At 43.0% G+C, this 9,273-nt stretch overlaps 1 long non-coding RNA gene across 12 annotated transcripts; it reads left to right on the top strand.

The window, feature by feature from the left end:
* Positions 1 to 214: 214 nt before the first annotated feature.
* On the top strand, positions 215 to 4,112 carry LOC147964136 (uncharacterized). Of its 12 annotated transcripts, none has more exons than XR_015607410.1 (6): positions 215 to 741; positions 846 to 957; positions 1,401 to 1,703; positions 1,818 to 2,742; positions 2,881 to 2,958; positions 3,066 to 4,112. It is a non-coding gene; the product is annotated as an uncharacterized LOC147964136 (long non-coding RNA). The 12 variants fall into 12 exon arrangements; XR_015607411.1 differs by having other exon boundaries at positions 846 to 961; XR_015607405.1 differs by having other exon boundaries at positions 846 to 1,533; positions 1,628 to 1,703.
* Positions 4,113 to 9,273: the final 5,161 nt, after the last annotated feature.

Raw genomic sequence — 9,273 nt, 5'->3', positions numbered from 1 at the left:
CCACGTTCTGAATTCAGAGGCACAGCAGAGATTTTGTTTCGTTAGAAAAATCGATTTGGATGCGAGCTTAGTAAGGTGCTCCTTTAGCACATTGTCTGAATTCAGAGTTTTGAATGCGAGCTTAGTTAACTGAACATTTTGAAACAATTCAGTTGCTGTGACGTTCACTGTCGACATTTTATATTCAGAAGAAGAAGGTGTTCCTTTAGTACTACATTGTCTCTGTTTGCTGAGATTGGTAGGTTACAGCAGAGCGAGAGGAGAGGAGGGGAGTGGAGAGGGGAGGAGGGCGGCGGCCGGATAGGCCGCCGAGTGACGGCTCCGCAGTGGTGGGCTCGGCGTGCGGCTCTACTCTGCGACGGCCGTGGAGGGCTGCTCTGGGCTCCGCGGCGGCGTCGCGGCGGTGGGCTCGGCGTGCGGCTCTGCTCTGCGACGGCCGTGGAGGGCGCTGGCTGCTCTGGGCCTTGCGGGAGGTGGAGCGGCGGCCCTGGGGGTGAGGTCGCCGGTGGGCCTCGTGGTGGCTTGCGTGGGGGGCTCGGATCCAGAGCCTGGGTGGATCTGGCCCTCCCTTCAGGCGTGGTGCTTCGCCGCGGGGAGGTGCCCCGGCGGCCAGCGGCGGAGTTGTTTATGTGCAGCAGCATGCTCGCTCCCCTTGGAGCTTGGCGATGACCATGATAGTGGAGCGCTGGCTACTCCGAAAATGCAACTGACTGCATGCTGTTCGATATAATTCTCTCACAAGTCAGAACTTCATGTCCTGAATTGATATGCTGTTTCATATGCAGAAACTGTTGTGGACCAAAATATTGTGATTCTGATTTCCTTTTATTTCTTCACTTCTGCAGCTGAAACATTAAATCGAACAGACTCTTATGGAAGCTGATAGTAACCACCAGAGATGCTGGCTCAAGTGCGTCAACAGCTATTCTTGTCACTGGTCGCTTGGTGGTCGCAAATGTTGGTAATTCTAGTGCTGTTGTCTCTAGGAGGGAAGGGTGAATCCAATGTCTGTCATATTGTGATTTGTGGACTCTTGATTTCAGTGGAAAGTTCATATTGTTGTCCCCCGTGGATACTCGTCAGTTGAAATTAACTGCATAATATGATCTCATGTTAATCTCATTTCGTTTGCATTAGATGATAATGATGTTTGCTGCATCCCACCCTTTCAGCAATTGCTGTTTTGAGGGATCACAAACCTTACCAGACAGAGAGATAGAGAATTGTGGAAGTTCATATTAATGATGAATCCAATGTTGATTTCAGTGGAAAGTTCATATTGTTGTGGTTTTCTCCCTGGATACACGTCAGTTGAAATTAACTGCATAATATGGTGTCATGTTAATCTCATTTCGTTTGCATTAGATGATAATGATGTTTGCTGCATCCCACCCTTTCAGCGATTGCCGTTTTGAGGGATCACAAACCTTACCAGACAGAGAGTAGAGGATTGTAGAAGTTCATATTAATGATGAATCCAATGTTGATTTCAGTGGAAAGTTCATATTGTTGTGGTTTTCTCCCTGGATACACGTCAGTTGAAATTAACTGCATAGTATGATCTCATGTTAATCTCATTTCATTTTCATTAGATGATAATGATGTTTGCTGCATCCCACCCTTTCAGCGATTGCCGTTTTGAGGGATCACAAACCTTACCAGACAGAGAGACAGAATTGTGGAAGCTGGAGGATTTTTGTGAGGTGGGCTGGTACTTCTATGTGGCCTCTGAAACTCTATACTCCAGTATGTGCTCATTACTTCAAGAAGAATCATATTATTTCTGTTTTTTACTTTTTTTTTAATTATTTTTGCAGGGATGTGGTGTGTTGGTGGTGTTCTTGCTGTTTTCTTGAGCATTTGGTGATAAACTTACAAAGCAGTATGTTATCGGTGATCGAGAGATCAATGCTTGACTTTACTTTTCTTCCTAAGTTCTCAACTACAACCTAGACTTGTAGGTTTTTTATTAGATATTCTAGGCAGTCATTACGTCATCATAACTGAACGGTAGCCTCTTTATAGAGATTTCTGATTTACCGGTGCACATGAACTCCTCATCCAAGATGTTGGTTGTTTTCGCATGAAGAACAAATAATGGTCACCCATTCTCCCTTAGAAGAGGAAGATCAAGGCTATTACAATTGGTGATTGAACCTTTTATGAAGTCAACCTTCTTAATCACTTTGCTCCACTGTTATTTACAGGAGGAGGTAGTCAACAGCTGACTAGAATTCCTCACCCATGCTAGTGATGGCCTGTGGGGTTTTGTAACTAACGATGTTTTTACTGAAGATTCTCCTTCACATAGTGATATTTTCCTGTAGTTCTCAATGGGTTGTCCCGGATTTTCTATTTCCAGGAAGTTGTTGCCATGGCCAAGCCAATAGAGGATCCTGAGCAAGCGACGAAGGGACTAGTTCAAGAAGCTTCCCAAAGAGCAAGCGCTGACACATGACCGTTGTCATTTGTTCCCAAAGGATGGAACAACGTCGAGCGGTGATGTAATGAGTGAGGAGGTTTGCTAATGAACCAATCCTGATAGTTGTTATTGTTCGTCCGTGGTGCTGTATCTGCTGTTGTATCTGATGTCATGTGGCGGTGGCACCCTCCCGTGCTGCGAAACCAAACTGACTTGGCCTGAGTTTCGCCTTGGTTCCATCCTCCTGGCTATCCTAGGTGGTGGTTGATGTCGGAGCAGACGGATGGTGGGGCCAGTGTTGTTACCATATGATCCAAGGGGTACTTTTCTTCTTCTTGCTGAACCTTGCACTTCGCAGCTTCTATGCTGGTGCTTCATGCTAGTGATTTTTAGCATCAGTAATGTAAATGCATGTAACTCTACTGCTTGAATGATTTTGCTGCATCTCACCCTTTCAGCGATTGCCGTTTTGAGGGATCACAAACCTTACCAGACAGAGAGACAGAGAATTGTGGAAGCTGGAGGATTTTTGTGAGGTGGGCTGGTACTTCTGTGTGGCCTCTGAAACTCTATACTCCAGTATGTGCTCATTACTTCAAGAAGAATCATATTATTTCTGTTTTTTACTGTTTTTTTTTTGCAGGGATGTGGTGTGTTGGTGGTGTTCTTGCTGTTTTCTCGAGCATTTGGTGATAAACTTACGAAGCAGTATGTTATCGGTGATCGAGAGATCAATGCTTGACTTTACTTTTCTTCCTAAGTTCTCAACTACAACCTAGACTTGTAGGTTTTTTATTAGATATTCTAGGCAGTCATTACGTCATCATAACTCAACGGTAGCCTCTTTATAGAGATTTCTGATTTACCGGTGCACATGAACTCCTCATCCAAGAGCAAATAATGGTCACCCATTCTCCCTTAGAAGAGGAAGATCAAGGCTATTACAATTGGTGATTGAACCTTTTATGAAGTCAACCTTCTTAATCACTTTGCTTCACTGTTATTTACAGGAGGAGGTAGTCAGCAGCTGACTAGAATTCCTCACCCATGCTAGTGATGGCCTGTGGGGTTTTGTAACTAACGATGTTTTTACTGAAGATTCTCCTTCACATAGTGATATTTTCCTGTAGTTCTCAATGGGTTGTCCCGGATTTTCTATTTCCAGGAAGCTGTTGCCATGGTCAAGCCAATAGAGGATCCTGAGCAAGCGACGAAGGGACTAGTTCAAGAAGCTTCCCAAAGAGCAAGCGCTGACACATGACCGTTGTCATTTGTTCCCAAAGGATGGAACAACGTCGAGCGGTGATGTAACGAGTGAGGAGGTTTGCTAATGAACCAATCTTGATAGTTGTTCTTGTTCGTCCGTGGCGCTGTATCTGTTGTTGTATCTGATGTCATGTGGCGGCGGCACCCTCCCGTGCTGCGAAACCAAACTGACTTGGCCTGAGTTTCGCCTTGGTTCCATCCTCCTGGCTATCCTAGATGGTGGTTGATGTCGGAGCAGACGGATGGTGGGGCCAGTGTTGTTACCATATGATTCAAGGGGTACTTTTCTTCTTCTTGCTGAACCTTGCACTTCGCAGCTTCTTTGCTGGTGCTTCATGCTAGTGATTTTTAGCATCAGTAATGTAAATGCATGTAACTCTACTGTTTGAATGATTTTAACAAAGTTGCTCTGCCTGTGATGTCATACCTAAGAGTTCAGAATGGTGCGTGGTTCTTATTCGAAAGCTTTCCTCTTAATAAAGCAGAGCCAAAAAACCAACTCTTGTATCTCTCTTTACTAGAATGCTGGTATTACCACATCCGGGACCAATTATGGATTCAGAATCACGCTGACATAGTTCAGCATATTTCATAGGTATTCTCAGACATGATCCATGCCGTTGAACTCTGTAAGTTTCACATAAACCGTAGAACCAAATGATTATCCCAATCGTTGAAAAACTGACATCAGCTTTTTAGATGCCTAGCGCGAACTCTGTTTCTGTCGTTCGATATGACACACAAATCTTGGAGCAGAGGGTTGTGGCATGTCAGATTTCGTTTCAGATCGCGCGGGAACAAAAGAAGCTCGAATAATATAATTTGAACACACAAGCCCACCCCACTGGCCAGGGCATCTAGATTCCACCTAGGACATCTTAGTTCAATCGTACCCCCTCTTCTATTTTCATCCTTTTTACAAAGGGAATATGCAAAGAAAAAAGATACTTGGCAAATTTACAACATTTCTTTTTCACTAGGTGGCAAAATATGCCAAAAATAGTTTTAGGTGCATGGAAAAATTATTTCCTTCTTTAATTCATTCATGGAAATTTTATTAATTCATTTTTGTATTTTATCATGGCAAAAAAAATTGAACCATGCCAATTTTATTTTTTAGTCTTGCAATTTTAATTTGTGAACCATGGCAAAAAAAAGATTCATAGCATGAAAAAAATATATTTTTGATCATGGAAAGCATGGAAAATTTATTTTTGGATCATGAAAAATTTACAATTTTTTAGCACAAAACGCCATGGCAAAATTGCCATGGGTATAGAAAATAGCTTTCCTTCAAGTCATTGCAATTTTTGTAATTGTATCGTCTTGGTTACATGGCAGTTTGTAATGTTTTAATAGTTTATTTCATATAGTCTCTTGGCAATCGCACAATTTTCTGGTTTAAAACATGGCACCTCTTTTGCATCTTACTATGCATTTTTATTATTTTTACATGGCGATTCCTATTTCTTTAGAAAACAGCAAATTGGGCCTAGCCCATTTTTCCTACATGTTCATAGTTTGTTGGGCCATCAAGGGCCGCTGCAAAACTCCTCCCGGAGTGGACACATAGGTTCGCTTGATCAGACCCCTAATTGTTGAATAACCCCAGCACATCGTCTAGATTTAAAACATTATTTCAAATTCTCGAACATTACTTTGTAAACATGAATATTTAATTTCCAAACATTTTCTGGAAACATGGATATATTTTCTATTTTACAAACATTTTTTGAAAACGCGAACATTTTTGCAAATTTGCGATTTTTTTCTGAAAATGCGTTTTTAATAACTTGTGAATGTTTTTGAAAATGCGAAATTTTTCCAAATTTACCAACATTTTTTAAGACTGGTATTTCACGAAATTTGTGAACTTTTTGAAAAAAATAATATTTTTTCAAATTTTCGCTTTTTTAAAACATGATTTAAAAAAAATCAAAAGATTGAATTATGAACATTTTTTGATATTTGTGATTTTCTAAAAAACAGAAAAAAAATCTAAATACTAGTAAAAAACCCGGTTCAGGAACCTCCTATATGGTTCCCAAAACTAGTTAAAACCAGCTTGGAACCTCCTAGGAGGTTCCCCAAACCTTTAACAAGACACCCCCGCTCACCGTTCAATCGCCAACTCTTGTGAGAAAGCTTGACGATGTGATGCAGAATGTGTTAGGGCATTTCCCAATTGAAGTCCATGATTGTTGATTGAAAAAAAAAAGGTTAGGGCAGTCCAAATGCTTCAATCCTCTATAACACTAAGCTCCTAAATTTTAAAGAGTCCACATTTAGTTGAGGTCTCCAATTAGAATTGGGTCACTCGATTTTGGCCGGGTCATCAGTTTCTCAAAACTCTCATTCAATTCTTTCATAGTATACACCGTGCTTCTTAAATTTTAAAGCCTCAAACTTAATTGAGGTATTCAATTTAGAATTGGGCCAACCGATTTTGACCGGGTCAACACTTTCTCTAGCTCTCCCATTCAATTCACTATATTTCCTGATTTTGAAATTGTTCCATTCAATTCAGGTATATAATTTTGGATTTCGTTTATGATTTCGACGGGGCCAACAATTTTTTAAATCAATCAGGAGCAATCGGCCTATAAAAGCATATTAATCCCGCGCACCTCCCACCACCAAGAAAAAATAAGTGTCACCATGTGATATTGTAGCACTAATATAGTAGTACAAGCGACCACCGACACAGAAATTTTCCCACATAAATATAGGTTGATTAGCGGATAACAAAGAATCACGTCACTAAAGGCCCACCAAATCACTGCACTATAAAAAAACACTCTATCATCCCCCTCACCCACCAAATTAAATATTCCATCTATTCCAAAATATAAGGGGTATTAGTTTTGTAGAAAGTCAAATTTCTTTAACTTTGACCAAGTTCAGAGAAAAAATACCGACATCCACAATATTAAAAAAAGTATGTACATTCATTTCATGGTGAATTTAAAATACCTATTTGATATATTTCTCTACAAATTTGATCAAACTTAAAAGGTTTGATGTTTTAAAAAACTAATATACCATATATTTTTGAAGAAATCTATCAATATCAACAACGCAGCAAAGCGTGTCCAACCCTTCTAGAGAGAGAGACAGGGGGCTATGTGTGTGGGGTGGGGGGGGAGTGTTTGTTTATGAAAAAAAAACGCTTGTTTCTACCATTCAAATAATTTGTAATATCAAGGGAGTAACGTACATGGCTTGTTCGTGGCAGGAGCGTGCCTTCCCAGTTGCTGCAGATCGAAAACTTGCGGAGCTCCTATCGTGTCGCCGAGGGGTTCTCCTCGAGCAGGAAATCAGCGCCCAGAAGATGGTGGTAGAGATGGACTCGCAGACAGCCATGGGTAAGATCAACAATAAGCAGAGGGACGTGTCGGAGAGTGGACAAGTCGTCCAAGAGAAGGAACTTCTAGCTCAGTTTCTGGAGTTTAGAGTTGTCTGGGTGTGTCGTTCCACGAATAAAGTCGCGCATAGACTAGCTAGGGGGGGTTGATGTAAGTCGTTGTGTAAAACTTGGCTCCATATGGCGCCGGAGTGTATAAGCTCGGACATTGCCGCTGAAGCGGCGATGGACACTGAATAAATAAGCAGCGTTCCCCTCAAAAAAAGAAAAAAGAGAGTAACGTACACGTTTAGTAAATGGAGTTGTCGCGAAAGTGCAGTTAGAAATCTCATAATTCGGTACATTATCTTTGCATGTGTGATTCATATCTGGCACAAATCGGCCAAGGGGGCAAAATTCCGCATGTTGTATTTGACAAAATCGCATTAAAACAGTAGACTCTAGTCCTTGCCGGTGGACATAGCTAGGGACTCCGATGGGATTCGTCCAGGCACACGTGGAACTTGAGCTCGTCGTTCCCGTCAGTGTGGTCGAGCACGTGCATTAATCACGGGCGTCCATTAATCACTCTTTCTTCAGCTGCAGGCCTGCAGCAGCCAGCATCCAGGCGCGTTGGTGTCCCCCTCGATGTTTTACGAGGTGCGCGGAGTCGCCGCTCATGAATTGCTCCCAGAAACCCCAGAGCATGACGCCCTCCACCGCCGGGTCCGTGCGCACCTTCCGCAACATCATCTCCACGTAGACGGCGCGCCACGGACTCGTCTGCCATTGACATGTCCAGCTGAACGGGAACGGCATGCCGATCTCCGTGAACTGGGTTGCTCATGTGCCCCCCATGCAGCCTGACGCCAGCCACCGCTGCGCTCTGCTCCTGCAGACAGATGATCTGCTCCCTCTATATGCGCCCTGTTGAAATATGAGATAGGCCTAGAGCCCGTATGACAATTTCAGATTTAATCTCTAAGGACCCATGTAAATGACATGACAAGGTGGTGAGAAGTTTAGTCCCATCCTGAAAGTGGAAGGAGAGTTGGAACGGTTTATAAGGGATAATCTCCCTCATACTATTGGAGTTTGAAAAGAGATGAGGCCTCCCCTCACCCCCCGCAAAAACCAGATCTATAATCTCCGGGTGAGTCATGCAGCATGTCGTAGTGACAAAACTCCCCCCCCCCCCCCCCCGGGCTGTGGGAGCAGCCCTGTTGACTCGGTTCTTCACTTCCCCTCAAAAAAGCCCGTGTGGAAATAAACTAGCTGTGATAGGCATGTTGGAATTTTGCTAGTAGGTCTTTGGCCCAAAGCCCAACTAAAATTCAGAAATTATCTTGGCCCATTCATGCACACATGTGAGTGGAGTGAGTGAGGCTAAAGTTTAGTTCCATCCCGAAAGTTGAGAGAGAGTTGCACCTCTTTTATAAGGTGAGCTCTTCTACCACTTGTATGAGCATGAGAAGAGGAGACCTACACGCGCGCTCCTCCTCCTCGCACGCGACGCGGGTTGCGGGATTGAGCCGAGCCGAGGACAGAACTATGCACGTTGGGTTTACTCCCACGACCTGCGCTCCTCCTCTCTCTCGTAATCCTGTATGGGAGAGGGGCGATCAGGTTTTTGGGGAGCGCACTCGCGCGACTGCCCTCGACGACATGGGCGACAACGTCAACGCCGGCGGTGCTGCTCCCGCTGCACCGTATGTGATTCTATCATTCCTGTTCGAGATCGTTGATGACCCACAAGTATAGGGGATCTATCGTAGTCTTTTCGATAAGTAAGAGTGTCGAACCCAACGAGGAGCAGAAGGAAATGATAAGCGGTTTCCAACAAGGTATTCTCTTCAAGTACTGAAATAAGTGGTAACAAATAGTTTTGTGATAGGATAATTTGTAACGAGCAACAAGTAACAAAAGTAAATAAAATGCAGCAAGGTGGCCCAATCCTTTTTGTAGCAAAGGATAAGCCTGAACAAACTCTTATATAGAGAAAAGCGCTCCCGAGAACATATGGGAATATCGTCAAGCTAGTTTTCATCATGTTCATATGATTCGCGTTCGGTACTTTGATAATTTGGTATGTGGGTGGACCGGTGCTTGGGTACTTTCCTTACTTAGACAAGCATCCAACTTATGATTAACCTCTATTGCAAGCATCCACAACTACAACAAAAGTATTAAGGTAAACCTAACTATAGCATGAAACATATGGATCCAAATCAGCCCCTTACGA

Source organism: Triticum urartu, chromosome 6A (genome assembly GCF_056163025.1).
Source record: "Triticum urartu cultivar PI428250 chromosome 6A, HENAU_Tu73, whole genome shotgun sequence".
Lineage (NCBI taxonomy): Eukaryota > Viridiplantae > Streptophyta > Magnoliopsida > Poales > Poaceae > Triticum > Triticum urartu.
Note: the sequence above shows the minus strand (reverse complement) of the source record. Positions and strands in the feature narration are given on the sequence as shown.